Genomic DNA, 16,826 nt, shown 5'->3' with positions numbered 1-16,826 from the left:
TCAGGGTGTGTGACCAATGGAGGCTATACCCTGAAGAGTCGAAATGTCTGGAGCTAAAGAATGAAGTTTATTTCTCCCCTACTGTCCTGTGGTAAGAATGCGGGTTACGTACTTTCCCATTTCTAGAAAAGAAGAAATTTTTGTATAAAATACAATAGCAGAATAAATACTGTCATGAGCTTCAGCAGAATTATTTCCTAAATATTTTAGTCCAAAGTGCTTTTTCATTTAAAAAGCTAAAGCAATATAAGATGCCATCTCTGCTAACATTTGATATGTTCTATGATTATCATTGAACAAATTGTCTAGTGTCACCATGACCTAGTAATACTATCTTCTGATCCTGACACTACGCATGATGGTTTAAGATGTGGTTGCTTGTCAGCTGCACAATCAGATAGTGTGATCTTTGCATTCCTGCATTATTCACATTTTCCCGGTACTTCAACCATAATTTTGCCATAAAGGTTGAAAGATGTTTAAGAGCCTGGATGCTGCCTTTTAGTATATGTAATAAATATTGTTTCTAGTTGCTTCTGCAGGGGACCAAATAGTTCCATCTCACAATGACCAACAATATAAAGAGGAGTGGTAAATAAAAGAAATGCTGCTGCAGTAGTTCCAGCTATTTCCTTATTAACTGACCGGTCCTGGTCCCACTGAAATAACTGGCAAAAATCCTGTTGTCTGCAGTGAGACCAGGCTCAGATCCTAAATGATGTATAATGTAAAAAAATACCTTGTATTTATATAGTGACCAATGTCATACGTAATCACCCAGAGCCCTGACAAAAATCACTTGGCTAACAGATGTGGTCTCCTAATGAATGTGGAGCAAAATAGTGATCAGTTATGGCTCCAATTCAGCAAAGCACTTAAGCATTTGCTTAACTTTAAGCATGTGCTGAAGTGCCAGTGAAATTAAAGTTAAGTACATGCTTAAGTTCTGTGCTGAATAGGAATGCATTTACACATGTTTTAAGTGCTTTGCTGAATCAGGGCCTATGGCCCCAATATTACAATTTATTCTGTCCACATAGACCCCAGCACCCATGCAGAGCCCCCGTAACTTTAATGGGCCTCTTTGCATATGTAGGAGCCTGCTCATGCAGAATTCCTTTCAGGTGTGGGGCCTATGGGGCTAATTTGAGATGCACTCTTAAGGCAGCAATTGGCAGCTTTCAGAACAAAGAGAGACAGCAAGATCATCTTTGTAAAAAAACAAATTAAATGTTTTCTCCACTAATTGCTCAGCAATATGGTTAAAATAAGGAAAGGTCTGAACACTGCTCTATAGCTCTTCTTTGCTCTTATTAACTTTCTGGAATGATCACTAAAGCTGATACTGGACCTGTCGTCATATCATTCCATTAAGAACTGAAAATTGTAAGTGGTGAAACTGTCTCAGATTTTTATATAGCTAGCAGGATAATCTGTGTGGAAATAAATGTAAATAGTTAAGCAATGGAACAGTCTGCCTGGAAGTGATAGCATAGGACTGGAAGTCAGGAGTTCTGGGTTCTACTCCTGGTTCTGTTGCTGTTTCACTGTGTGGCCCTTTTACAGGTTACGTCATGTGTCTGTGTCTTAGTTACCCTGGCTGTAGAATGGGGATTGTAATACAGGAGCATTGTGAGGTGTTCGAATGTTAGTAAAGCTCTGTGAGGTCTTCAGAGAATAACTCCTGGGTACTAGAAGTATAAATTATGATAATAACTGAGATATAGGGCATATCCTGGAGATTAATGATAGCATGGAAAGAGCTGTTGGCCCTGTGATTTGCCTATACCAACACTTCAGTTATATTACTGCTGAGGTGCAAATGGAATAATGCACATCAATTTGTGACAGAGATGCTGTTTTAATGTACAGGAAAATTCTAAAATATTAGGGTCTGATCCAGTGTCCATTGAAATCAGTGGAAGGACTCCCATTGACTTTTATGGGCATTGGATCACCCATTTAATGCCTTATACATTAGCCAATCAGATAGCTTGATTCATTAATGATGATGATCTCCCAACATTCTATTATTTCTAATCATTTTCCTCTTTCTCCAGAATGTATGATGATAAACTCTTGTGATGCTCCAATGCCCTCTTTAGCAGCAACATATTTTTGATATTAAAGCCCTGATTCCGCAAACACTTCCGCACGTCTAACTTTGTTACCGAGGCAAGGTGGGTGAGGTAATATATTTTATTGGACCAACTTCTGTTGATGAAAGAGACACATTTTTGAGCTACACAGAGATGGTCTTGGAAAGGTACTGATAGTGTCACAGCACAATACAAGGTGGAACTGATTGTTTAGCATAAGTAGACAACTTTGTGACTGAATATTCCCACAGTGGGACTGCTCACAGTGCTAAAGTAAAGCATGTGCATAAGTGTTTGCAGAAACAGTGCCTAAGTAAAGACAGTGCAAATGTCAAATGACTTTTTGAAGTGAAAAAATGTATTTAGAAGTAAGCATCATGCTGAAATGTAATGATCCATATGGTCAACGGGGACGGTAGAAGAAAAAGGTGGTTCCAAATAAACACTGTACACAAATTCAGCAAAAGATCTATGATGTTTGAATTAGCTAGCCATCAGGGTTTGTATATAGCCACTATCACCTTAGCATCTGGGTGCCTCTCATAAAGAAGAGCAACTACAATGGTATCTCTCTTTCTTGCCTCATGGTAAGGAGCAGGCTTGATTTTTTTCCTCTTGCCTGTGCGTATGATTTGGCCCCCTTGTGCGTATGATTAATTACATAACCACATACTATTTTCTTCCCGCAAGATCCCTGCCTCATTCAGTTCACAGACAGGATGGTGCTCAATTAATGAGAAGCTATTCAATATTTTGTTTTCTCCTTGATGTTCAATGTGTGGCCCATGCCATATTTACTGCACATGAGTCCAACTCTGCTCTGAAGACAGAATTATTAATTTCCTCATGGTCTTTTCTATAGCATTCATCACTATAGCATCTGAGTGCTTCACAAATATTAATGAATTTATTTGCACAACATCCCTGTGAGATATTATTATCCACATTTTACACCCACACCCTAGCTTGTTGTCATTTCTGTTTTCTCTCTGCTCCTCTTCTTTTCCCACCCAACTTGGTCCCAGTCCCGGTCTCCTTGCCCAGCTATTCCCTTTCTTCCTCCCTGGCTCACTGTCCATTCTCAGTCCTTTCCTACCTAATGGTTCCCAGTCCCTACCATCCTAACCCCCTCCGGCCTGTTTCTTTCCCTGGTTTCCAGTCCTAGTCTCCTTGCCCAGTCAGGTTGCCTGCCCCAGTCCGGCTCCCAGTATCAATCTCCCTTCCACCTCAACTCTCAGTCCCAGTTTCCTTCTCTCTCCTGCTAGCCTCCAGGCTTACTCCCTGCCCCCATCCCGAGACACCTTGTCCCAATCTTCTTTACCCCCAGGTTCAGCTCTTGTCCTCTCTGTAGTTGAATGCAGCAGCTGCATGGGCTCAACAAAAGGAGTTTTGAAAGCACAGGAAGGAAAGTCTCTCTCAGATCAGTTCTGGTGCTTGGACCTAGCATGGTCTACAGCAGACCAGAGTTCAATTGCAAGGAAAGTCCTGCTCACCCCCCCGTGGCCTTGCTGCACATGTGTGAACTGCACAATTTTTCAAAGGCTTATAATTTGGCCAAATGTGGGCAGATTTTAATAGTTATAGCAAAAGACATATCCTTGACTTGAGGGCTCCCTCCTGCCAAATTTCAGGTCCCTGCTCAAAAGCACAGGGTGGCAGGGCTTCTCAAAGAAAAGGTCACAAGAATTTTTTTACAAGGGCAAAATAATGTATTTTTTCCTACCCTCATTCTTGGAAACAGCTGAACTGTTTTGGCTGAAATTTTTAGAAAAATTCAGCCTGAAGCAGACACCTGGCATGGAACATTTCATCCCAAACAATAAGTTAAAAGCAACTGAACACAGGGTCTTATAATTGGAAGTGTCAGACAACCTTAAAATAGGTGGTGCTACTAGCACCTGTAGCTCAGAGGGAGAGAGACAGAGAGAGAGAAAAAAAATGAAGGCATTATTGCCCCTTTTAATTTCCTGTGACAAGTAAGGTAGCTCTGGGAGTTTTTGTATTAGGCTAGAACATGCATATATCATTTGATTCTATTAACCACAGGTACCAGTTCTGAAGACAATTCCCCTTAGCATACATGGGAGGGTGGTGTGTTACCTGAGGGGAGTCAATATATAGTAGTCATCAACAGTGCTCCCTCTAATTTTTCCCACCCATGTGCGGAATGAATTTTGTTATGTGCACCAATATGCACCGGGTCCGGATTGGATTGGGCTTGGCTGCCTTGGCCGCAGCTGGGTCTAGGGCCGGTCAGGGCTAGGCTGCTCCAGCCACAGCTGGGTTCAGGCCAGGGTAAGGGTGCCCCGCATGGTCCGGGCACTGCAGCAGAGTTGGGGCTGGGGGAAGGGTGCCCCATCCCCGGGTGGGTTTCCTGAGCGACTGCGCAGTGCTAAGAAGGTTGCTGCGCAGCTGCACAGCTTACAGGAAATTTAGGATGTTAGTATATGACATCTCTGCTACGACCATGGCAAAATAGCATATTCTACAACACTCATCTTGGAAGAATTTGTATTAAAGTAGATAATACCTGTAGGGAGACCTTGGTGGCTTAAGTGGTGCATAGGCCTTTAGCTCTCTGTCTGTAGAAGATTGAATTTCACCCAGAAAAAGCAATTAATAAGCAGAGATGGACATGTAGGATACTAGTGTGATTCTTATTCAGAGTGTGTCAAACAAGCCAAAAAACGTTTTTTAACTTCTGTTAAGTGAAACAAGAGTGCCATCAGGTGGGCATGCAGGTGGATTATTTTCCAGAGAACCCACAAGGCATCTCATGGTTTATGTTTATTGCTGTAGAAGGGGTAATCATAATTCAGAATGGATTCAATTAATCTTATGTTAGAAGAAATGAATAACTTGTTTAGGGCCAGATCCTACCATCGCTGTAGACTCTATAAGATGCACCTCTATAAGATGTAGAGACCTCTGTTTGCTTGTAATCTTATTCAGTGTGTAAAATAACTGAAAAATGTTATCATCTCAGTCGGGCCCTACCAAATTCTTGGCCATGAAAAACATATCACAGATCGTGAAATCTGGTCTCCCCTGTGAAATCTGGTCTTTTGTGTACTTTACCCTGTATTGTACAGATTTTAGGGAGGAGATCAGCATTTCTCAAACTGGGGGTCCCAAAACAAAAGGGAGTTGTAGGGGATGGTTGCAAGGTTATTGTAAGAGGGTCACAGTATTGCCATCCTTAGTTCTGCACTCCCTTCTAGCTGGGTAGCCAGAGAGTGGTGGCTGCTGACCAGGCACCAAGGAAGGCAGCGTCCCACCAACAGCAGCACAGAAATAAGAGTGGCAATACCATATCATGCATCTTTACTTCTGCGCTGCTGCTGGTGGCAGCAATGCCTTTCCAGCTGGGCTCCTGGCCAGCAACCGCTGCTTTCTGGCCGCCCAGCTCTGAAGACAGCGCTGCTGCCAACAGCAGCGCAGAAGTAAGGGTGGCAATTCTGCAACCTCCCTACAATAACCTTGCAACCTTCCCACAACTCCCTTTTGGATCAGGACCCCTACAGTTAAAACACCATGAAATTTCAGATTTAAATATATGAAATCATGAAATTTACTACTTTAAAAATCCTATGACCATGAAAATTGACCAAAATGGACCCTGCATTTGGTAGGGGTCTAAACTCATTGATCATTAATCCACCTTTTACTTATTTATGTATAAATTCTATCACTGCCACTTACATTATATAGATTGGGTAGCTGGGGCTTTTTATCAAACCACTTAAGGCAAATGCTAGTTAGGTATACAAGTGGCACTTGCCTTTTTGACTTCATGGACATTCATTAAAAATTAGGTTGGCATTTGTGAATATTGAAGATAAATTGCCCCCAGAGACATTCAATATTTCACAGTTGTTTAATATTTTTAAAGGCACCTACTGAAAACAAAGCACAGAGTTCAAAGTTATTTTGATTAGCATAATGAGTTCCATCTGAGTTTCCCAGTGATGTAGTCTTTTAATTATGACATGAGACACTAAAGTTCAAGTAGTGCATTGTGGATTACACATTTTCCAGCAACAAGAAACAATATATTAGCAACTGTTAGTGCCATTTCATGGGAAAAATGTATAAATCAATAGTGGACTTGCAATAAGAAAGATTGAGTACAGTACAATTAGCCTGATCTTAATCTTGAATGCTTGTTAAGGTTTAACCAGGGGTCATGGGGCTGTCCTTTCAGGCCTTACTCAGAGACCACACCACTTCAGTTCTCCTTCATCACCACTGTGTTTTATTGTTTTGTTCCAGGGCCTCTGCCTGTAGTGCTATTTACAAGCCCCAGCCAGCTCCCCCATTTGCTTTTGGGGAAGTGAACACAGCTAGCAGCAGCAGCCAGCCCTTTCTATCTCTGCCTTCCTTAAGGCTCTCAGTGCTCCCTTCCAGGGTCTTCCTTCCTATTCCCAACTGCTGGAATGGCTTCCCCATCTAATTAGCCCCCGAGCTGCAGCTGTACTCTGTTAATTGACTTCCCAGTTAGGTCTCAATTAACCTATACTGGTGGTGATTGAGGGATAAGATGCTGAGTCAGATCTTGGCTCAGCACACTCTGTTTCAAAGGGCCTGTAACTCAAGGGAAAAAACAACAAATGGGTTTTATTAGGTTGGTGTCGTAAAAGTGTCTTGCCAATGTTTAAATAATTACATGAGAATTTAATTATATTTCCTCTGAAAAATCAGTGCTAAACTGACCCTGTGATACATTGATAAAGCTGATGTCTTAAACCAAAGAGACGTATTAGGCGTGTCATTGTGTAGTGTCTAAAGTATTAGAAGTGTCCTTGTCTCTACATTTCAGAAGCCAAAATCACTGTGACAAAATAGTGGGCTGTTTTTGCACAGGTATAAATTAGGGTCCCAATCCTGGAAAAAATATATGCACATGAGAACTTTAACTTTATGCACATTAAATTCAATGGCAAAATTCCCATTGACTTCAGGGGGTCAGGATATCATCCCTGGAAATTTAGACTGATGATATGACCAGTAACAATTTAGCCATCCTAACTTCTATTTCAAAATGAGATTCATATGATTATCTTCTTTAAGATTAGGGATGTAAGAAGTCTATAGCCATTAGAATTTAGAGCACAAAAGCCAAACTCCAGCAGAACTTGCTGTTTTTCAATCTTTTAAAAGCCAGTTAGTTAGCCTCATACAAAATAAATGTTTTCAGAGCCATCTAACTGACTTGTCCTTATGCTCCACGCTTTTGGAACTTCCTATTGTTCTCTTCTTGCAGTGGACACTAGGGGCTTGTCTACATCACAAAGTTGCAGCGCTGGTGAGGGGGTTACAGAGCTGCAACTTAGGAGGTGTACACATCTGCAGGGCATCACTAGCGCTGCAACTCCCTGTTTGCAGCGCTGGCCGTACTCCCGTTTTGTCTCGGGTGTAGAGGATCCAGCGCTGGTGATCCAGCGCTGGTAATCAAGTGTAGACACTTACCAGTGCTTTTCTTGACCTCCGTGGAATAAGCAGGTATCCCAGCATACCTGAGGAAGCCTCTGGTAATCAAGCAGGTCTCCTTCCCCGGTTTGCTCTCGCGTTCCCCGAACCCCCGAGCAAGCAGGTCTCCTTCCCTGCGGTTTGCTCTCGCGTTCCCCGAACCCCCGTGCAAGCAGGTCTCCTTCCCTGCAGTTTGCAGGGTGGTTCGGGGAACGCGAGAGCAAACCGCGGCGAAGCTGGTCTCCTTCCCTGGTTTGCTCTCGCGTTCCCCGAACCCCCGAGCAAGCAGGTCTCCTTCCCTGCGGTTTGCAGGGTAGTTCGGGGAACGCGAGAGCAAACCGCGGCGAAGCAGGTCTCCTTCCCCGGTTTGCTCTCGCGTTCCCCGAACCCCCCTTGAAGCTGCCCAACAGCGCTGCAGTGTGGCCACATCTAACACCACTTGCAGCGCTGGTTGCTGTAAGTGTGGCCACTCTGCAGCGCTGGCCCTATACAGCTGTACTAATACAGCTGTAACAACCAGCGCTGCAAAATTGTAGATGTAGACATACCCTAGGCAATAAAATAGGCCAGGAACCCAAGTGTTTTTTCTTAAATATTTTTCTTTCGGTTTTTCAGCCCAAAAACAAATGGCAAAAAATGAGTAATTACAACCTAAGTTTCAAAAACACAGATCAGAATAAGTCTATTTCTAATCCCATGCTGCAGTGCATTTTGGGAAGGTGAAAGCCGAACTTGTTTGTAGTGTTTTGATCCACTTACTTCAGCTCATCTTCCTCAATGAAGCCACTCCTATCAAGGGCAAGGATTCCAAAGACTTTGGCCAACTGTTCTTGGACTTTGAGTTCAGACCCATTTTGATGACAAAGGTTTTGTAATCGAAGGAATCCGCTGCTGAGGGAGGTCAGCGAGAGAGGATAGAGAAGAGAGGTTAGAGATTAGAAACCTGAAAAGACACCTCAGTTTTTTCCATTTGCTATATTCACCAAACAGCGAAGAGGCTGTTTTGCTCCTCAGCACAATGAAGCTCCTCAATAACTCTTTGATTTTCTTGGTCTATTTCAGATGAGCTGAACATTTCAGTCATTGATCTCTCTTAAGCCTAGGGAGAAAAGCTAATGACTCTGGACTCATTCCTGCAGAGATTTACATGTGCGAGTATTTGTGTCATTCATATAAGTAATTTTCACTGAACTCAGTGTGTGAAATCCTGACCCAATTGAAGTCAATGGGAGTTTTATCACTAACTTCATTGAGGCCAGAATTTCCTCCCTTGTGACTATTTTTCTGATAAAAGTGACTCACATGCATAAGTGTTGGGGGAATGGGGCCGAGTATAGGTTAAAACTCATGTGTATTCTACCTCCTTGCCTTATTCGGGGGAGAATACAGGTAGAAATGTAAACAAATGTGGAGTGATAACCTTGTCAGGGACACTAGAAATGGTAAAGCATGTTAGGTTATTTCAGGCTATCTGGTTGCCTTTTCTGTTTCTACTGGAACTGAGTGATTGGATAACAGGGAAAGGGGAATTTGAAAGGCAAACAGAAAAGGCAGGAGGTGTTTAAAAGGCAGGCATTACTGTGGCAGCTTGGTAGGCCAGCAGCAATTTCAGCATTGTTCAGGATACCTGTGAGAGCCATGTCAAAGTGACAGGGAAGAGGAAAACAAACTAAGCTGGTGCTAATATCAGTGATGATAAGGGGCAAGTACAGGCTGTTGGAGAGCTTAGTATGAGAGATGTCTGCAGCTCCAGCAATGCCATTGAATGTTGATAGAATATCAGTGTTGGAAGGGATGTTAGGAGGTCATCTAGTCCAACCCCCTGCTCAAAGCAGGACTAATCCCCAGATTTTTACCCTAGTTCCCCAAATGGCCCCCTCAAGGATTGAACTCACCTCCCTGGGTTTAAGTAGGCCAATGCCCAAACCACTGAGCTATCCCTTCCCCCTCCAAGTAGGCTTGGACTATGTTGTCAGAGTACCACTGTGGCTTCGGGCCTGGGTTCGAAGGCCCCCAAAGGATCAGTGTGCAGCTCGGGGCGGTTGATGGTGCTCTCAGCAGCACTTCACAGACACTGCTAATTATTACAGCAATGGACTCTGGCTCTCACCAACATCTTGCCATGTCATCAGAAACCAACCAAGTCAGGGTGGGTATACACGCAGACAGGACCTCAGCACTTGGCCTGCCCTGACCAAAGGTTTCATGCCTTTCGGAGGAGCCCAATCCACAGTCAGGATCATTCCAACCATGCCCACTAGTGAGTAAAACTCATCCTCCAGCGTGGGGTTAAAGGCCCGGGGCAGAGGCTTGTTCGTCTCTCGCATAGAAGGCATTTCCTGCCTGTGGAACAACAGGCCAATTAGTACAGAGAAAGGAATCCGCCTATTGCTGTAAGTGCCCTCTATGCCCATAGGTACCCCTTTATTCAGAGAGAAGGGATGGACAGCAGCTGAATCTGGCGGACTGTCTATCATACATACTCTGACTCTCACACACACACTAGGAGAGCTCAGTGCCTGTTTCCTAGATCTGATGTTTGGCTGTTAATAAAAACTCCTTGCAATACTCACACCCTTGGCAAAGTGACCTCTGCCACTGCCAGATAGGGACATGTCCTTAGATCTGCAGGAGGCAACAGCAACATAGGCCACAGTCTTGCCCAGGGGAAGTGTTCCTCGGAAGCACTGAATGTTGTTCTTTCCTTTAGCAAGTTCTTTCATTTGGCCACATGTTTTTCATATAGGTTGAGTGGATTCTTTACAGTTGATCCTTCAGGTTGATGATGCCAGCACAAACCAAACACCCTGTAAAAACTACAGCTTTTGAGGTTCAGTTTGAGATACACAGTTATATCCAAGTAGGGTTTTTTTGAATGGGTCGGTGTGAGGCCTGGGGGAAAAAAAAACCAAAACCCCAAAACAACAAGCAAAAAGCTCAACTCACCCTTTTGATGGATTTTTCCCAAGCTGAGAGGAGAAGGAGGCAGAAAAATAATAATGCTCTTTGCTTGATTTTTTGCTTGGGAGAGACCTTGACATATAGGCTTTAGTTTAGACCTGTCAGACCTTTCATAGAAGTAGTAGAACCATGTCAGGGCTCAGATGTCAAAGGGGAGGAGATACTATAGCTGCTAGCTAATCAGATTGATATTTATATCATAAAGGATTGTACATCGTGTTTTAGACAATATGATAAGGTTTAGAGCCATACAAGGTAAACCCACTCAAGTCACTTGTACCTAATTTTAGCAAAGTAAGTGATTATTTTTTTTAGTAATGGATGAAAAAGGTTTTAATAACTTGATATTGCTTAGGCTACAGTTACTGAAATATATGTCTGCACCGCTAGACTTTGAAGTCTTAGGGTCTCATCCTGCTAACCTTTATATATGTAATGGCTCTCCTGTTAGTAGTCCTACTGACTTAAGTGAGACTGCTCATGTGAGTAAAGTGTGTGTGTAAAGTGTGTATAGCATTTTTCCTTCTAAAGAATCCCAAAGTGCTTTTTAACAAGCTAGCTACAGAGTTCAGTTAATCTGTTACTGAAATGTCATTTTGATTGTAAGTTCTTTAAGGGGAAGAAGCTTTGCCTTTTCATTTCTGTAAAGCTCAGTGCAAACTCATTGCATCATATACACTTTAAATAATAACAACAATGATAAATGCAACCACTTCTGGGGGTGGTGTGTGTCAGTTGTTTAATGGCACGCAGGAATATACAGCACTTTAAGAAAGGGAGTGAAAATAATTTGATGTTTGGGAAGAGCATGTAAAATAAAAACTGACAGTTATCTGTTATCCCATGAAGTTGCCCCCTCAACCTCTTTCTAAAATAGCACAAGTCAAAGACAGAGACAGAAAATTTCACCTTACATTTATCAGCTTGTGTTGGTTACATCTGCAGTGCTGTTTAAATTTAAAAGAGGAGCTAGTTGTATAATTCTAACCCGTGTTATGTGGCAAACCAAGCATCCTGGAAACAAAGATATGGGGGGCTCTGTAGTATCAGTTTAATACTGAATATGTCCTTTCTCAGGTATCTTGTCCTGAACAGGCAGGAGGGATGAATTTGATGAACGAATCAGTCTTCCCTGTCTCTAACTTCCATAATCCTAGTGTTGTCTATTTGCAGCTCTGTTAACAGTAATGGGAATTACACATGTGCTCAGGGAAGAGCTGGGGTAATGGCAGGTGTTGGTTATCATTCAAGAAGGAACTCACTGTTCCACTCCTGTCTGGAATTCACACTATACAAGAGCTGTGAGTACCCCTAGATCTGGCAGTTGAGTTCTAGTCCAGCAATTCTCAACCAGGGATCTGGGGCCCCTGGGGGGCTGCGAGCAGGTTTCAGGGGGGCCACCAAGCAGGATTGGCATTAGACTTGCTTGAGCCCAGGGTGGAAAGTTGAGCCCCACCATGTGGGGCAGAAGCCTGGGCTCCTGAGTCCCACCTACCGGGACTGAAGCCAAAGCTGGAGCAACTTAGCTTTGTGATGCCCCCTGTGGCATGGGGCAGAGACAGTTGCCCTGATTGCTACCCCCTGAAGCCCGCCCTGGCTTTTAATCTACTGGCTATTCAGAAAAACAGTTGTTGTGGCATGGGTGAGCCATGAAATTTTTATAGTACATTGAGGGGACTTCAGAAAGAAAAAAGTTGAGAACCCTTGTCAGCACTAGAACCGTTGTTATTTAGGGATTGTTATTGAAACTAAAAGCCAAATGTGATGTAAATCTGAAAATTTTTCTTGATTCCCACTGGCTTTGTTTGTTTTTTAAAAAAGAAGTTTTTACCAATAAAACTTGTAATGATGTTTGATGAGATAAGGTTGGTGATTAACTCCAGTTGTCCTGTAGGTGGCACCAAAGGCAGTCAAGTCCAACTGTCACACAAACTCTCTGGAGAACATTTGTCCTAAATAAGAGCTGAAGAACCTCAAAACTGCATTTCTAAAATATGCCAAAAGTGTCTAGAAAAAATAATATGAGAGTAAACAAAATAAAACCATTTTGTATGATTTGGGCAGTAAATACAGAGCTTAATTTGTGCTGGGGTTTGCCAGGGCTGAGCCCTGGCCCCTCTTGGCTTGTTAGTTCATAGCCCCAGCACCTCTGGGTTTGCCATGTCAGTTATGAAAGTAAAAAAATTGCACCTCTTTCATTGCAAATTAAGCACTAAGTACATAGGGGATGCATAGCTTTCAAATTATAATAATTCAGCATTGAGAATACAAAGTGGACTAGAGGATTTAGATTGAAAAGAAAAAAGTCCCATCTTCCTCCCCCACCCCAAGTTTACAAAGTGACCAGCCAATCTCCTTTCTTCAAGATACTGAAGATGCTCTAGGAGGTGTACAGGTCAGTCCGAAGGAGATCACTGGAAGCAGGAGGCTGATTCATTTTAGAAGCCCGTTAGTTAGTACCAGCAGTTCTAGTGCCTCCTGGGAGGTCTTTAGAAGGCTTCTATCTGATTAAACAGTGTTCTCCCTTCAGAAGGCAGACATTCCTACCCCCTGAATCTGGCCTGGGTTCCCCCATGGATGCTGTCAGGGTTGTCGTAACCAGCCTGAAAGGCCACGGGAGCAGCAATACCTTCAGACTCCTAATAGGAGTAACTGTCTAAGGGCATGTACTGGGCTCCCAAGTGGTAATGTAACAGTCATGGTGTGTGGATTATCTCTACTGGGCCTTGATACAGTCCCTCTGTACCTACAGCAACTCCTCCTTTTCCTGCTACCCAGGGTGTGGTACACCGCGAGAAGAAAATCCTGAGCTGTGTGGAGTAGCCATTTCCCATTGACTATCTCAGTGGAAGTGATGTACAAATAGGCTACCAGTAACCCTAAATTGTTGTTATGCAACCTCTGTGTGCCTGAAAGTAAAATAATTTGGAATTAGAAATACTGAGGGTTTTATTTGAAAAGTTAAATTAGTCCCAATTCCACAGCTTCTGCTTATTAAAATGTTTAACATATGTAAACAAGCATGAAAACACTTCTGTAAGGTCTGTCTCCATTCAAAGAATTAATATTCAAACAACACGTATCTATTTCAGTAGCTCATTTCAGGAAATGAATCCAATCCTCTGATACTTCTTCCCCCTCTATGTTTGTATGAAGAGATCCAGGCCTCTGTGGCACTGCTACATCAAAACTTTTTCACATGGTCAGATTGCTGATGCAAAGAAGAAACTGTACCACTCTGACTGTGAGTGTGGAATGGATGTTCTCAGATCCTCTTTCTATTTCTCTTCTTCTCTTCTCCTCAGCTCAGCACTTTAGCATTATTTCCCCTCTCTTCTTATTAGAGATGAGCCCCAGGCAAAATGCCACTAAATGTTATGGATATTGGAGATCCAAACCTGTATCTGACTTTTTCAAACAGCCCCTGGCTGGGATTTTCCAAGGAGCCTGAGGGAGCTGGACACCCAACTCCCACTGAATTTCAATGGGACTTGGACCCCTAGCTCCCTTACACTCATTTGAAAAGCCTGGCCCCCAAATTGTGGATTGAGAGGAAGGACAGTTCAGTGGACATTAGCCGGAGTCCTGGGTTCAAATCGCTTCTCCACCACAGTCTTCCTGTGTGACTTTGGGCAAGTCACTTAGTCTTTCTGTGCTTCTGTTCCCCATCTGTAAACTAGGGATAATAGCACTTCCCTACTTCCCAGAGGTGTGGTGAGGGATTACAGATGAAGGTGCTCAGATAGCGTGGTAACAGGGACCACATAAGTACCTAGGGGTATGTCTATACTGGAACTGGAGGTGTAATTTCCAGCTCAGGGAGACACACCTGTGATATCTCTGATTGATCCAGTGCAGTAAAAATAGAGTGTAGACCTAGCAGTGGGAGGAGTTAGCTGCCCCAAATATGATGCCGTCCAAGACACCAGGGACATACTCAGGGTAGCTAGCCCCTTCCGCACTCTCACCGCTGGAGCTCCGCTTTATTTTAGCGTGCTAGTTCAGTCAGAGCCAGTGTGAGTATGCCTCCTCAAGCTGGAATTCACATCTCCAGATTGAAGTATAGACGTGTCTTAAAACAGCTAGATCCTGTACTTTGAGGTGTGTGAAATCCAGATCTGTCATATCTATCTCGCTGCCCACTTTTCTTCTTATTTGATAAAATATAAAGACCGTGGTTTTATTTCCTTTATCCTGGAACTCACAGAAAGGTGTCTTAGGCAATGGTATGGCCTGATTCCAAAGGCTGAGAACAGGCTACCAGTGTGTTGTGCAGCATGTGGATTGATCCTTTCTGGTTTTGTAACAGATAAACAATTAAAAATAGACTGAGAAAAGCCACTGCTAAAAATGTATCTAAGAATAAAAAAATCTCAATCTATTATGCTATATATTTAATGCATATTCTTTTCAATAAGATTCACTTCTGTGTTCCTCCCAAATGAGTAAACATAGGACCTGAACCTGCAGTTTTTACTCAGGCAAAATTGCCATTGAGTTGGAGACACCAGGTCCTTCTTCCTTTCTCCCCAATTGTCCTTCCAGCAGCAGTCTGCTGTCCAATGAGCCCTGGCTGAGGAAGGCTTTCAGGACTGGGGAACTGTTTTATATTTCAGAAGGAATACGTTTTATAAGGGAAATGTTGAGTATGTTATTTAAGAAGATAAACATTTTTTTTGGAAACTGGTGAGTGGAACAGCTCATCTAGCAGATGAAGCAGGTCTTTTCTCAGGCACCGTTCCTTTAAGGCCTTGGTCCAGATTAATCCCTATACTGGTGCAGTCATTGGTGCTGAGACAGAGAGGAGATGGCTTTCACTTCACCTCTGCAGGAGTTGTGGGGCTGGTGCAGTGCCCCAGCACAGGTTAGGGCAGCCCTAAATTGTGCTTTTGATACAATAGCTACTATCAACCACTTCAGTGGAGAAGAATAGCAAGAACACAGATCTGCTCTGGTTACTCTACCTAATGTACAATTCTACCCCAACACTGAACTACCCCGGAACTGCATAAGGATAGAATCACATAGAAAGAGTTCATCTTGGGCTACAGCCCAGCTGTCTAACAAATGGGGGGACTCTGTCTCCTCTGGATTTCCTCTCCCTCTGCTCATAGTTTTCTGGGTTCCCTCTGAGGGCTTAGCCCTACTTCATTTCCTTATCTCATGCACCTCTGTGAATTGTGAGCAGGGAGTTTAATCCTCACTGGTTGTCAGGCAGAGCCTCTGCAACCTGTTACAATATAAGAAAATCTCTTTGTAAGGACTTCTGTGGAACTCATACTTCCAGCATTGAAAAGGGCTCAGAAAGCAGTTCAGAAGGGAAGACCCTCTGCTTAGATGCCCTGCCATCCATGTGATTTCCCCAGAGATCTTGGGTCATCACAATTTGGAGAGCATTGCCTCCTGCGCCCGTTAAGGAAATTAGAGTTTGTCATGGGCTGAACTGAAACTCACTGGAAGGGGCCATTTAAGACTATTTTACTTCATCTTTTATTCATTTGCATTGTGATATGAAAGCAGACATGATCCCTCCCTTCAGATCCTGCAGTTAGTTTTTTCATGTAGGAATAAGTTATTAGTACATGCTTTGAGTGCACTGCAAGGCATGAAACCTAGGGCCCAGTTGTATTTGCCTCTAATTTCTATTTATTTAGTTGCTGCTGGTACATACCCAGGTCTCTCTAGTGCCAAATTGATAGGTACTTGGGAATATGCAATCTGAGTGCATCGTTGTGAGTTGTTAATGCTTCTGTCAATCAGTAATTGTCTATCCATATATTTCAGTGAAATTATTATTTTCTATCTATAGAGAGATAAGTAACAGACATCATGACCTGAATTATTAAGATAACCCTAAGAATACCAGTCCCAGCACCAGTCAGTAGAGAAAAAAAGCACTAATTTTGCATAGATCCTGCCTGCACAGTGTCTATAGCATTTTGGCTTTTAGTTTTGATTTCTCACCAATAAAGTGGTGGCATGGCTTCTTAACATTTTTTAAATGTTTAAAATCTGCTACATTGTCAGAAATGACTGTATAACTGCAGCAGATTTTCTCTTGAAAACAATTCTTTGGCAGAAATTTTGACATGGAGTAGGAGCATATACATGAGTGGCCTGATTCACAGAGGTGCTGCACACCCCTAATTGCCACTGAATTCAATGAGAGCTGTCGTTGCTCAGTACCCCTGAAATTGATGTTATCTCAAGGCCCAAACTTGCATTTCTTTTGTACCCATTGGGAGATCTGGCAGGAAAGGAAGGGATTAGCAGGCCCTTGATCTGTGTATGCTGGTG

Source organism: Gopherus flavomarginatus, chromosome 9, assembly GCF_025201925.1.
Source record: "Gopherus flavomarginatus isolate rGopFla2 chromosome 9, rGopFla2.mat.asm, whole genome shotgun sequence".
Lineage (NCBI taxonomy): Eukaryota > Metazoa > Chordata > Testudines > Testudinidae > Gopherus > Gopherus flavomarginatus.
Note: the sequence above shows the minus strand (reverse complement) of the source record.